This window comes from Geotrypetes seraphini, chromosome 15 (genome assembly GCF_902459505.1).
Source record: "Geotrypetes seraphini chromosome 15, aGeoSer1.1, whole genome shotgun sequence".
Lineage (NCBI taxonomy): Eukaryota > Metazoa > Chordata > Amphibia > Gymnophiona > Dermophiidae > Geotrypetes > Geotrypetes seraphini.
In genome coordinates this window covers 64,322,219-64,337,123 of record NC_047098.1, presented here as the reverse complement: position 1 = coordinate 64,337,123, position 14,905 = coordinate 64,322,219, and the positions used below count along the sequence as shown (strand labels likewise).

General features: G+C 42.4%; 1 long non-coding RNA gene across 1 annotated transcript; it reads left to right on the top strand.

Annotated features, from left to right (window-relative positions):
• Nucleotides 1–3,757: 3,757 nt before the first annotated feature.
• Nucleotides 3,758–14,410, top strand: LOC117349440. Its single transcript, XR_004537163.1, has 4 exons — nt 3,758–3,876; nt 4,905–5,088; nt 6,852–7,141; nt 14,257–14,410. It is a non-coding gene; the product is annotated as an uncharacterized LOC117349440 (long non-coding RNA).
• Nucleotides 14,411–14,905: the final 495 nt, after the last annotated feature.

Sequence of the window (14,905 nt, the reverse complement as noted above, 5' to 3'; positions counted from 1 at the left end):
GTTTGGCTCAATAAAATATATTTGAACCATAATACACAAGTCATGGCAACTATATTTTTTTCTCGCAAAAATGTGCCACCATTGGAAATCTAATATATACATTTGAAAGCGTGTGATATGTACATCTTACCAGATGAAAGATGAGTGCAGTGGTCTCTGATAGGGGAGAAACAAACCCCCTTCCCCCATAACATTTGAAATCATTTTATTAACAAATAAATAATAAATGTTAGCTGTTTCACTAAACCAAGCACACAGTGAGCTTGAGAGTGAGTAAGTTTAACTGTTAACATCCTTCAAAGCATTGTAAGATTTTGGTGTTGTGCGACCATTCTGGACATTTCTCTTGTATTGCATGACGCAGGTGGTGCCTGTGCATTCAGTGTGTCCCTCAGGAACTGGAAGACACTGGACAACCTGGGAGACCACTTTGTTGTTCATGTTGTATGAATTCATATGTCATGGGAGCTGGCTTGGAGGTAGGCTCCAAAGGGTGGTGGTGAACGGCACCCCCTCCGAAATGACGGAGGTGATTAGTGGAGTACCACAGGGCTCAGTCTTGGGCCCAATCTTATTCAACATCTTTATAAGAGACTTGACAGAAGGGCTTCGAGGTAAAATAACATTATTCGCCAATGACGCCAAACTGAGTAATGTAGTGGGCAAATGCACAACAGACGAAGATTCAGTGCCCGACAACATGATGCACGACCTACTCCTACTGGAGCGATGGTCTAGGACATGGCAACTCAACTTCAATGCCAAAAAATGCAAAGTTATGCACCTGGGCAGCCAGAATCCATGCAAGTCTTATACCCTTAATGGCGAGATCCTAGCAAAAACGGTAGCAGAACGAGACTTGGGGGTAATCGTCAGTGAGGACATGAAGTCTGCCAATCAAGTGGAGCAGGCTTCATCCAAGGCAAGACAAATCATGGGCTGCATACGAAGGGGTTTCGTCAGTCGTAAGGCGGAAGTCATTATGCCATTGTATAGATCCATGGTGAGGCCCCACCTGGAATACTGTGTGCAATTCTGGAGGCCGCATTATCGCAAGGATGTGCTGAGACTGGAGTCGGTGCAAAGAATTGCCACCCGGATGGTCTCGGGACTCAAGGATCTACCATACGAAAAACGGCTTGACAAATTACAGCTATACTCGCTCGAGGAGCGCAGAGAGAGGGGGGACATGATCGAGACGTTCAAGTATCTTACGGGCCGCATCGAGGCGGAGGAAGATATCTTCTTTTTCAAGGGTCCCACGACAACAAGAGGGCATCCGTTGAAAATCAGGGGCGGGAAACTACGAGGTGACACCAAGAAATTCTTTTTCACTGAAAGAGTGGTTGATCGCTGGAATAGTCTTCCACTACAGGTGATTGAGGCCAACAGCGTGCCTGATTTTAAGGCCAAATGGGATCGGCACATGGGATCTATTCACAGGGCAAAGGTAGGGGAGGGACATTAAGGTGGGCAGACTAGATGGGCCGTGGGCCCTTATCTGCCGTCTATTTCTATGTTTCTATGTTTTTTTGTCATCTAAGCACCTCATACACACATGCAACCATTTTAAGTTTTTCAAGTTTTGTTTTTAATAACACTCATACTCTGATTAGAGTTCATCCCATGCTTTTGAATGCCTTCACTATTTTTGTCTCCATCACTGTTGGGCAGACTGGATGGACCACACATGTCCTTTTATCTGCTGTAAATTGGATTTTTGTAGTTTTATGATTGGGGATGGCAAAGTGTAAAAGATATGCTCTTTAGGTAATTCAGAATACAGCTGCTAAAATGATTTTGGAGGCCTCTTATTTTGAACACGTGCAACCTCCGTTGAAACAATTACACTCGTTACCCATAACATATTGAATATAAAATTCTATCAGTGGTTCAAGTGATCTATGGTAAATCTTCATGATATTTGAATCAGATTTTGAAGAGATATACAGTTGACTCCCCCTAAGTGCACATCAGTTAAGCGCATGCTTCGGTTATCAGCAGTCTACCTCCATGGTCCTGTTGTTTTTTGTACCAAAGGCTGAGTGGAATTGTCCAGATCAGAATGATGTGCACTAATGAGAGTGTCCTCCAGTGCGCAGGGAGCTACGCTGAATGCCCTGCACTAAAAAACACTATTGTGGTTTAGTAAAAAGGGGCCATAGTGCAAAATATAGACAGCAGATATATATTCTCAAAACGGCCACATTTTGATCACTAAATTTAAAATATAATTTTTCCTACCTTTGTTGCACTTCCTCCTTCTGACTGTGCATCCAATATTTCTTCCCCTCTTTCAGCCTGCTGTATGCTTCCAGACTTCATTCCCTCCGCCAACTTTTTCTTCCCCTCCTCTTTCTTTCTGTCTCCCTGCCCCACTTTCTTTCTGTCTTCCTGCCCCCTTTCTTTCTTTTCCCTTTTCTTTCTGTCTCCCTACATGCTCCCAAGCCGCTGCCGCCATCGTGAAACAGGCCTCCAAACTACCACCGCCCCAAGCTCTCCCTGCATCCCCACAGAAGCATCGGGCCGACCAGATTTCCTCTCCCCAGTGTCATTTCTGACATCGGAGAGGAAATTTCGGGCCAGCCAGGCAATGATTGGCTGGCCCCGAATTTCCTCTCCGAGGTCAGAATTGACGTCAGGTGGGGGAAGTTGGTCGGCTCAGTGCTTCTGAGTCAGGAAGCAAGTAGAGCACGAAGACAATGCGATCAAGTCGCGGTGCCTTCGCGATCGACCTTTTGGGCATCCCTGGTCTACTGCATGTGTTTGAATCATTTTTGAAATGCTGCAAAACATGTATCGAATGTGAAGGACGCTACTTTGAAAAGTAATGAGACTTTAAAAAAATATTATTCAGAATCTCCGACACTTTCCTGTTGGCGGACTCTGATGATACATCAAGCATCCATGGAGCGTTTGTGCTTTTCTTCCTTGGACTCTGCCTTGGGCCGGTTATTTTGTCTATGTTGGACACCATTCTGGGACACTAACACCAAGAGCTCGTAGCCATTTGTTGAATGTCTGATTATCTTATTGGGACTGCACTGGAGTGGATTTTTTGTTGTTCTTAGTTTTTGTTTAGGTTGTGGGATGGGGATGGGCGGTGGGATGGGGGGGAGGCTCAGGTATATGGTGCATTTGGGCTGTGCTTTGGTATCCATGTTATCCTTTTGTACACCATGTATATTTGAGTGTTTATTTTTCTTTTTGAAAACTTAATAAAATATATTTCTCAAAAAAAAAAAAAATATTATTCAGAATCAGATAACGCCACAGGATCTGAACATTTTTCTTTTTCAATCAGCCTTTGTATTACAATCTCCCCCCCCCCCCCAAAAAAAAAAAAAAAAGCACCTGTATTGGGGATTTCCTTCACTCCCCTCTCCTCCTCCATTCCTTTAGGATAAAGGGTTATACAAATAGTTTATTTATTCGATTTTTTAGCCCATCCTCCCAAAAGAGCCCAGAACGGGTTACAATGAATATATTGGTGCATTAAGATTATAAGTTTACATTTAAATTACATGCAGGAACTTAATTGTGACTCTGCATGTAATTCCAGTATCTGCAAGTTTACATCTTGGATCCGTACACTGAAATTTGACCAGCAGGGGGATTCCCAGGATAGATTTGGAAAGCTTTGCAGCCTTCTCTTTTCTCTACCAATTCTAGCAGGGCATTTGAGCACTGCACCATCTGATCACATGCTTGCCAGGCTATTTAGCCTCCTCCCCGAAGGGTAGATCCTCTTCACATGACAACTCTTCAGTGACTCAGCATCAGACTGATAGCTGCAGTGAGATCTGTGGGTAGTGTCTGCAGCTTCCTTGCTCCTGCCTCTTTTTAACCATGGCAGTGCCAATTTCTGGATCTCTGGTGAGCAGCAGGCATTTCTTAACTGCGCTTGTTTTAGGTGTATTGTGTCAGGAATGAGCCCCGTTCTTAAACTTGGAAATTTACATCAACGACGAGCCAGGCTTGCTGCTAGTACGGCACCATCAAAGTAGTCCACAGACTTTTCTATATGGAAGTTAAAGCAGACAGACTGCTCACCCTACTACCATGCCCACTTATTTTCACTCTGATTCTTACCATCTTATTCCTAGTTCTGTACTTAAAATTTCACCACAGCTGTTTTAGGTTTTGGGGTTTTTTTTTGTAGGGGATGAGACAAGAGATAGTCACCTTAAATTCTGACCAAATTGCATCTTAAAATCTATTCTTTAGCAGCCCCTTACAATGTTCATCCGTCTGTGGGCTTTGCTTGCCTGGGGTATTCTGAGTATTGCAATGTGGTTAGAATGGCTGAGCCAATTTCCAATTAAAACAGTGTCTGGCTTTAGCTTTAAAGTTGTAGGAAGTGCATCTCACATTTCCATGACATGTTAACAAAGAAATCCTCTGAAATGGGGCTTTCTTATTTTGATAATTTAGTTTACTCTCTAGTGATCAGCTGGATTTATTGTAGCTCCTTGGAGCTGCTCTCCCACCGGAAACTATGAAGGGACTGCAACTCTTTCAGAACAGGGCAGCTAAGCAAAATTCCTGGAGGAAAAGTCCATAGTCTGCTATTAAGACATAGGGGAAGCCTCTGCTTGCCCTGTGTCAGTAGCATGGAATGTTGCTACTCTTTGGGTTTTGGCCAAGTACTAGTAACCTGGATTGGCCACCGTGAGAACGGGCTACTGGGCTTTCTGACCCAGTAAGGCTATTCTTATGGTAGATCAGATCACAGTAATATGAGCATTCAATAATTTATCTACCTCAGTAGGAAAGAAAAAAGTTTTCAAAAAATTTTAATTTTATTTTTCAATATAGTCCCCTTGATCATTCCATACATTTTGTCCATTTTTCCTCCAATGACTAACCTCTTTGAAAAGAATTCTGTTTGATCTTCAAACCAGGATAACACAGCTTCCTTGATGTCTTCATCTCTTGAAAAAAACTGCTGTCCTCAGAGAGATTTCTTCAAGAGGAAATAATCTTAGGGAGCCAAGTTAGGACTGTACGGTGGATGGTTCCGCTGCCGAAAACCACATTCTCTTATGGCAGCCTGGCGCATCATCGTGCAGAAGCAACACACATGCTGTGAGTTTTCCTTATCTTTTCTCCTTGATTGACTCCCACAAAGTTATCATTATGTTGGTGTAACGCTCCCTGGTTATGGTTGTCTTGTGTGGTATGAACTCCAAAAGCAAAAGTCTTTCATCAGCCCAGAAGACAGTTATCATAACTTCACCTGCACATTTTTCTGTCTTGGACTTTTTGGGGGTTGGGGATGACTTGTGCTTTCACTGCATTGACTCCAGTTTGGACGCAGGATCTCTGCGATAGACTGAAGTCTCATCTCTAGTCGCCAAATGATGAAAAAAAATTCACTTGGTCTTCACGGAGCAGCTCCAAGTTCTCCTAACAGCACTGGAGCCTCATGGCATCAGCATTCTTGCAACCCATCTTGCACTAACCTTGGATATGCCCAACTTTTCATTAATTATTTTTCAAACTGTACCTGCCGAGATGCCCATTTCTTCCGCTATTTGAGAAACCTTAATTTGACTGTAGGATGATGGGGCAGACTCACCATAAACCAGTCATGTGTTCATGGATCTCCTTTGGCTTTTTCCCTTCTTTTTGTGAGAAATTTTATCACTAAACGGTGCTCCAAAACTAGCAGTTTCTTACTTGAATCGGATGAGGACTTTTGTGACATCCTATCTCTTAGAACAGGGGTGCCCACACTTTTTGAGCTTGCGAGCTACTTTTAAAATGACCAAGTCAAAATGATCTACCAACAATAAAATTTTAAAAAACACAAAGCACATTGTACGCAGAGAAAATGTTAACTATTTATATTCCAGGGTTTTTTCAAAGCGGTCAAGGACAACTATATAAAAGTAGACAAATATGCCCCCTCCCTTTTTACTAAACTGCGATAGTAGTTTTTAGCGTAGGGTCCTGCACTGAATGCCCTATGTTAAAAAACGCTATCGCAGTTTAGTAAAAGGGGTCCATAGTGCAAAATATAGACAGCAGATATAAATTCTCAAAATGGACACATTTTGATCACTAAATTGAAAATAAAATCATTATTCCTACCTTTGTTTGGTGATTTCGTGAGTCTCTGGTTGCACTTTCTTCTTCTGACTGTGCATCCAATATTTTTTCCCTTCTTTAAGTCTCCTGTATCCTTCCTTTCCTCTAGACCTCATTCCCTCCCCCAACTTTTTCTTCCTCTCTCCCTGCCCCTCCCCTTTCTTTCTCTCTCCATACCCCCTTTCTTTCTGTCCTCTCTTTGTATCTTCTTTCTGTCTCCCTGCCCCTCCTTTCTTTGTGTCTCCCTGCTTGCCCTCTTTCTTTCTTTCTTTGTATTTATTTCTCCCTGCCCCAATCCACTGCCACCGAGTTCTGCTCTCCCTGTTTCCCAACACCGTAAAGAGGATGCAGGAGCGCCAGGCCGAGCAGCCTTCCCCAATTGACGTCAGTTCTAACGTTAGAGAGGAAGTTTCAGGGCAGCCAGGCAGTGATTAGTTGGCCCGGAACTTCATCTCTGACGTCAGCATTGACATCGGGTGGGGAAGGTTGCTCGGCCTGGCGCCTCTGCGTCTTTAAGGCGTCGGGAAGCAGGTAGACCGCGAAGGCAACATGAGTCTATCAAGGAGCCCAGGATGGGCTCTGCGATCGACTCACATTGCCTTCGCTATCTACTGGCCGATCGTGATCAACCTTTTGGGCACCCATTTTTTAGAATGTTAGACTCACAGTGAGCTGTACGTGTTCATGAGTAACCGTGAGACATGTCACAACATATTCATACTTGTTTCAACACACTTACTACGTTCTTTCATATTCAGGTAGATGAATTATTGAACAACCCTCGTACTGAAGCAACTCCCATTTCCCCAAGTTACCGGTAGCAGGAGTTTTCCAAGGACAGCAAAACAATTATCCTTACACCTTATCATTCTGATAGCGCCTTTGGTGTGGATGCTGCCCAGCACAATGTGTCTTTAAGAGGCTTTTGGCAGAGGTCCTGCCCTGTATGCACAAGTGCCTTGCTGTCCAATTCATGAGCATGGAAACCAGCAAAATGGTTTACAGGTTGAGGAAAATTAGCTTTGGAGCCTTCAAATTGTTTGGCCAGGTAAGAAAATGTTTAATGTTCAATATTAATATACATTGGAGAAATGAGATTTAAAAAATAAATAAAAATAAAAATACATCTTTCACACCAGGCAAATAAGGTTTAGCCCTTACCCCCTCCCCCCAAAAAAACCCCCCAAAACAATGTGCATATGAACAATTTAGAACTTTACTCTTCCCCTTTCACCCCTATCCCCCCTCCCCCAAGACCCAACCCATAATGTTTTCACACATTATTTTAATTTTTTTAAAAAAGTTCACATAAGATGCAAATCGGTCCCACAGGCTACATATAAAATCTGAGACACAATAAAATCATTGCTCAAAATTAATCAGGTGAGCATACAGAGAATCACACAATTCTAGGGACTAAAGCAGCAAAAATCTTATCCTCCATTTAATTCCTTCAAAGGCATTCTCTTTTTTGTTGTTTTTAGCTTCTGATACTGAAGGCCACATTTTATTAAAAAAAAAAAAAAGAAGCAGCAGCTCAACATGGATTCTATTACTCTTGTTTTAAAAACTTTTGGTCTTTAAATTTTTCTACACACTCGCCCTAACTTGCAGAAATGTTTTTAAATGTGCAACCAGCTCATACAGTGCAAAAAAAAATTTTAAAAAGTAGACAGCTGCAGATTACATCTAATTTTTCCAACACAGCCTTTTGCAAAATGAGGCCACGGGGTTTATGCAGAGTCATAAACAAGTTTTCTCAGTGCACAGAACACAGTAACACTGTGGGCTATTTCAGAAATAATCTGCCCCCCCCCCCAACCTTGCCAATGCCAGTCCTTTGAATGAATGGAACACCTCTATGCTGTAGTGTCCAAGTGTGTGTTTGTTCTAAAACCTCACCAACTTTATGTGAAAATTGAAGTTGGAGAATGATCTTACCTCTTGCAAGCTTGGACTACTAATATAACAGACCCTAATTGTTTGACAACAGTAATCTTCTCATTTAGGGCTAGATTCACTAACCCCCAATTCCATGTCCGATTGCATGCAGGCCAACAAATTCAGTAAAGGCCTGCATGCAAATGGGGATGATTTTTTACACCCCCCACGGATTACTAGAGAGCGATCTTTCAGCATGCAGAGACCATCTTCTTTGCCTGTATATGGTCTGCGCATGCTCTCGGTAGGAATTTTTTATGTTTGTTTTTGGTTTTTTTTTTGCAAGCCTATGGTTTTTTTAACCTGCTTTAAGCCCACAGGTTAAAACCATGGGCTTGCACTACGGGAAGGGTGGGAGAGTCAGGGCAGCCGGAAATCGGGACAGGCGTGAGAGTTGCGGCTGCAGGAGTTTGGGGCAGGCGCGAGATCAGAGCTGACACCAGGAGTTCGGGGCAGAGAGCAGGGTGGCAGAACGCAGGGCAATCGGAAAAGACCTGAGCAACTGATTCTCAGCAGTCGCTTGTGATCTGCCAGCCCAGTCGCTGTTGCAGGGTTTTGGTTTGTGAATCGCTGCCTGCCATCATTTGAATGCTGTTCCCTCTCATTTGCAAGCACAGATCGGAGGATGATGGGGACACAGGTTAGTGAATCGGGTCGCAAAGGGCTCGCAAACCGATTGGTACACGATCAGTTTGCTTAGTGAATCTAGCCCTTAGTTACATTACATTACAGATTTCTATTCCGCCATTACCTTTCGGTTCAAAGCGGATTACAAAAAGTTATGGAAGAAGGTTTCCAAGAGAGGGAAAAGTAGGATCTGGGGTTAGGGAGGGGATGGTAAGAGGGGGGTTAAGCTTTATTAAGGGATTTCTTGAAGAGTATAGTTTTTATTTCCTTTCTGAACATCTTGTAGTCTGTGGTTGTCGTCAACAGGTTGGAGACTTGGTTGTCTATCTTCGCTGCTTGAGTGGCCAGTAGTCCGTTGTATAGTTTTTTCCGTTTTACTTCTCTTAGATATTTTTGATAACCAGGACTGTAACCTACATTGTTAAACACTTTTTTCAAAAAAATGACAATCTGACACTCTCTCTAATTTCTATCCATAAAGGAAAACAAACAGCTGCAAGGAATAATGATATATACCTGTAACGTTAATAAGGACAAACTGTCCTGTATTTAACATCCATTCCACAGCATCCTGAGGTCTACAGTCCTGTCAGCTCACTGGGAAGGACCAATTAAAAAAAAAAAAATTCACAGAAAGCTTTGGGATAAAATGTTAACAACCAGAAGAAACCCAGCTTTTCAGAGATAACTGGCTCCTCCAGTAACTGCACCATCCCATGCTCTCACAATTAATTCCTCAGGCTGCCAACGCTATACCCAAGTTTTAATTAGAATGGCAACCATAGCCCAGGTGTGAGCAATTCAAGTAGAGAATAACTTTCATAGCACTTAGCACCTTGAATTGCATGGATGCAAATTTATTGCCTGGAATATGCTCTTGCACAAGTCCCCCCCCCCCCTTCCCATCTCACGAATAATAATTAAAGCACTGGGTCAGAAGATATCCTCTTTATAACGACAACCCTGCCACCCATGTGATAAATGTCATACAACTATTAGCTTGCTACAGAAAGCATCAATATTTTGTGCTAAAATAGTAAGTCCCTGTATAGAGACAGCATCAATCAGTGGTTAGCCTACTGAAGGAAAAGTAGACTGATGCAATCACTATAAATGTTCCCCTTACCTCCCCCCCACCCAAAACACACAAAATAACCTTTTGTTTGATCTATTCACACCAAAGTTTCAGGACATGTCAGACAGGCAAAAATGTTTCATTTTCAGACCCACACACGAACACCTAGACTCGTGCATACTGAAGGGAACTTATTGTATGTTGTTTGTGAAACATGGATGCACTTTTTTTATTGTTATTTTCTTTAATACAACTGGACTTGAAAGCTATGTGCAATACTCACACATTGCAGTGAAGTGATTCAGGGCTTGCACACTCCTCTCTCTTCCTTTACCCCAAAATTAGCATGATGTCAGCTCCTATCTATTGTTAAGGGGGGGTTTTCTCCATTCGTTTGCAAGGGAGTGGATAATTTAGGGAGGAATTCATCAAGGGGTGCTTAGTGTCTAATTCGTGCTAACGTTAAATCTGTCAATGCCCCTTGCAGCATTCTTAATATTAAGTCCTGAAACAAACCACAGCTGCTATAAGAACATTTTTTTCCTCATCACTGCCTTTACAAAATTAAAGTCATGTTCATTAATAACAGTTCTAGCCCAGACCACTTTACAACTAATAGAAAGGATGCAGGAATAGTACGACATTGGACCAAGAAGGCCCTTTCTTTCTTGCAAAGTTGGTCAAGTCCTCACACGGATGCATGCATTCTGCACTAGAAAAGCTGCAACATTTTGGAATTTGAAAATATAGGCTTCATCGTCCCAATGAAAGACTCTGAAGTTTGGAGACCGAGCCTGCTTTACCTGGGCTAGAGTGGTTTAGATGGGCTTTCGCAGAGACTTCAGCTGCCTTCTGATGAATGTCCAGAGCGCAGCTTCCAGGCATTGTCGGTGGCCGCCTTAAAAGCATGTCAGTCACACAATGGCGCCGTTTAGATAACTGCGCCTCCGGCAAAGGTAGAAGCCAGAAACGTAGGGTTTTCAAGACCTACATTTCCGGCACCTACCTTTTTCGTGAATCGCACTTCCGGAGGCATGCACTGGCGTTAGCCACACCTATAGTGGCATTAGACGCCTCCAGAGGCGCAATTCCAGGGCCTTGAAATTTTATTAAGTACTGCTTGAAACGGTGTTTCCCTCTTAGGTACCTAAGTTAAGGCTCCATTTCAGAATTTCCCCCTTTGTGAGTAACTTTATAAGGGGGCAACTTTGTGAAGCCTATTATAGCAAGCACCTACTTATGGCAGGCAAATACATTTGCAGAAGCCCTAGAGCAGGTGTAATTTTTTTTTTTTTAAATCCTTACAGAACATGGAAATCTCTTCTGGATTGTAGACCACTTTATCATAGAAAATGGCAAATTTTACAATATATAGATTTATGCACAATAGACATCATATACAAAAGTTTAAGCACCTCTGAATGTTTAAATCAGGGGTGCCCAACCTGCGGCCCCGTGAAGTATTTTGTGCAGCCCCGGTCGAGGGCGATGCAGTGTTTTTCTCTTCTGCCCCCGGGTGTTTACCGTCTTGCCGGCTCCCTCCAGCGTTTGTGCGGCCCCAGAAAATTTTTTTTCAGCCAATGCGGCCCAGGGAAGCCAAAAGGTTGGACACCCCTGGTTTAAATGAACCCCTAGGTAAAAAAAAAAAAAAGCTAATATCACCTCTAGGTGACACAAAGTTAAACACAAAGGGGTAAATTCTAGAAATGGTGCTCCACTGGCGCCTAAATTAATTAACGAACACCGTTTAAAATGGCAAAAAAAAAATGCACCACTAAAGCGCCTACTGGTGCCTAAATAATACACACTGGAATCACGCGCTATAGGCTGGCTAATGCCACTATGGATGTGGCTAACACCGGAAGTGGTGTTAAGACGTCCTAAAGTGCCTACGTAGGCGCAATTTACGACAAAGACAGGTGCCAGAAACGTAGACCTAAAAAACCCTGGCCTGCATTTCCGGCATCTATATTTCGCGGAGGCGCAATTCTCTATAGGGTGCCATTGCGTGACTGACATGCAATTGGCGGCCGCTGATATCGGCGACCTACAGAGAATCTGGGCCAAAAGGCCCACTATTCAAAACGAATTAAGCGCCAGGAAAGTCTCCTGGCCATTTACTTAACCAGACAGTGCTTTTGAAACTGCCTGGTTAGCACCAAAGCCAAAACTGGCTCTTTTTGGGGTTCACGAACTTAACCAGCTAAGATAATCACATAAAAACACAGTCTTGTTTTCAAGCGGTTCTTTATAGCTGATTAAGTACTGAATATTGCACTTAACTGCCTTAGTTTTTTCCCAGTTCTGTATACTTGGAAATTCAATGTTGGAGCCTGGCATTGAATTTCCAGGTTTTACACCAGTGGTAGTCAGCAATTCTACAACTAGGTCTTTAATGGAGCGCATGATTTGGTGCAAGAGGTAATAATGCTGGGGCCACTTGATAACAGCGATCATACATGATCAGATTTGATATAATCTCTGGATGAAGTAAACACTGGAAATCCAATACAGTAGCATTTAACTTGAGATTATGAAAACATGAGGAGGATGGTAAAAATGAAACTTAGAAGCAGCTGTAAAGGTAAAAAATTTTACATCAGGCATAGATGTTACTCAAAAATAACTTAGTTATATATTCCATGTATTAAAAAAGGCAGATGGAAAACCAAACAGCAGCCAGCATGGTTAACAAGTGATGAAGAAAAGCTATTAGAGCTAGAAAAAAATCCTTCAGAAAGTGGAAAAAAGATCTGACTGAAAATAATAGAAAACAGCATAAGGAATGACCAGTCAAATGCAAGATGCTGATAAAGAAGGCAAAGAGAGACCTTGAAAAGAAGATTGTGTTGCAGGCAAAGACATGTAATAAAACCCTTTTTTAGGTATATTAAAAGCAAAAAGCTGGGAAAAAAATCAGTTGGATTGCTAGACGACCGAGGGATAAAAGGGGTGCTCAAGAAGACAAGGCTATAGTGAAGAGATTAATTTAATTAAATGTTAAAGATGAGAATATTACAGTCTGAAGCCTCTATATCGTTCCATGGTGCACAATGCGCGACGGCCTCAAGGAAAGCAAACCAAATGTTGGGTATCATTTAGAAGGGTATCACGGCCAGGACGAAGGAAGTCATCTTGCCACTGTACCGTGCAATGGTGCGCCCGCATCTGGAGTACTGTGTCCAGTAATGGTCGCCGTACCTCAAGAAGGACATGGCGGTACTTGAGGGAGTCCAGAGAAGAGCGACTAAACTGATAAAAGGTATGGAAAACTTCTCATATGCTGACAGGCTGAAAAAGCTGGGGCTATTCTACTGGAAAAGCGGAGACTTAGAGGAGACATGATAGAAACCTTCAAAATCCTGAAGGGCATAGAAAATGTAGACAGGGACAGATTCTTCACACTGTGGGGAACCACAAATACAAGGGGGCAAGTTTAGAACAAACGCTAGGAAGTTCTTTTTCACCCAGAGGGTGGTGGACACATGGAACGCGCTTCTGGAGGCTGTGATAGGCCAGAGCACGTTACAGGGCTTCAAAGAGGGTTTGGATAGGTTCCTAGAGGATAAGGGGATTGAGGGGTACAGATAGGAGTTGAGGTAGGTTATAGGAATAGTCAAGGCCCGTTGCACAGGTGATGGGCTTGGAGGGCCGCCGCGGGAGCGGACCGCTGGGCGGGATGGATCTCTGGTCTGACCCAGCGGAGGCAAATTCTTATGTTCTTATGTACTCCTTGAACACTGGTCACTGCATCTCAAAAAAGATAAGAGTGAAATTAGAAAAGGCACAGAGAAGGGAAGGGATGATCTGCCTATGAGGAAAGGTTAAAGCAGCTTGTGCTCTCCAGCCTGGAGAACACACAGCTCAGGGAAGATATGACAGAGGTTTATAAAATACTGAGTGGAGTGGAACGGGTAGATGCAAATCGCTTGTTTACCCTTTCCAAAAATACTAAGACTAGGGGGCATGCAAAGAAGCTACGAAGTAGTGGATTTATAACAAACCAGAGAAATATTATTTCACTCAACGTGTAATTAAACTCTGGAATTTGTCGTCAGAGAATGTGGTGAAAGCAGTTAGCAGCGTTTAAAAAAGGTTTGGATAACTTCCTAAAAGTCCATAAGCCATTATTAAGATGGACTTGAGGAAACCCACTGCTTATTTCTAAGATAAGCAACATAAAATGGATTTTACTCTTTTGGGTTGGCCACTGTTGGACACAGGATAAGAACATTTCAATCGCCTTCCTGGGTCAGACCAAGGGTCTATCAAGCCCAGTAGCTCCTTCTAACAGTGGCCAATCCAGGACACTAGTACCTGGCCAAAATCCAAGGTGTAGCAATACAGGGCAAGCAGTGGCTTGATGGACCTTTGGTCTGTCCCAGTAGGGCAACTTTTATGTTCTTCTATAATATTATCAGCTGTGGATTCTATTTTGTAAATGTGACCAGTTGGTCTATCTTTGTCTTCCAGACTTTACTTTGATTCCAACTTCTGTTTCTTATTAATGTTTCCGACAGCTGAAATTCCACGCTTCACTTCATTTCCAAATGCTCAGACAGCGAGGTTTTTCCGACAACTACAACCTGGGAGGCTGGACATTTCAGAGTATTTGTTCTATCTTTACTTTATTAATTAAAGTCTAATCAATCAATCAATATTTTGGCCTATTAACCTAGCAGTAATGAATCACCTGGAAGGGTCTCTAAACTTATAAACATGCCATTCTAACTTTAAAAAAATATATATTTTTTATTCTAAATATGCAGAGACTGTCAGCTTCTGTTTATGTAAGAATTCATTAAAATATACAATTTGACGAGGGGTGTTTGGCCCTTTCAGGACCATAAGGATCGTAGGCCAATTTTTGTGGTTTTGACGACATTTTTATGGTAAAAAGGGCTTGCAGATGCCAAAAAATTGATTTTTTTTGTGAAATATCATTATTTTTTTTTTTTTAAATCAAACTTCTGGCTTATGGACAGTGTGGCAAGTGAATCTTCTCGTCAATCTGGCAACGACGCTAATGAATGAATGTCGGAACCAGTTTGTTTACATAAAGGCAGTATCGTATGGAATCCGTACATATCAAATTTAGAACTGTAGACTATCCCAATCAAAATTTATAGGATTTTAAAGTTATGGGACAAATATGTCCCTTGGTCCTGA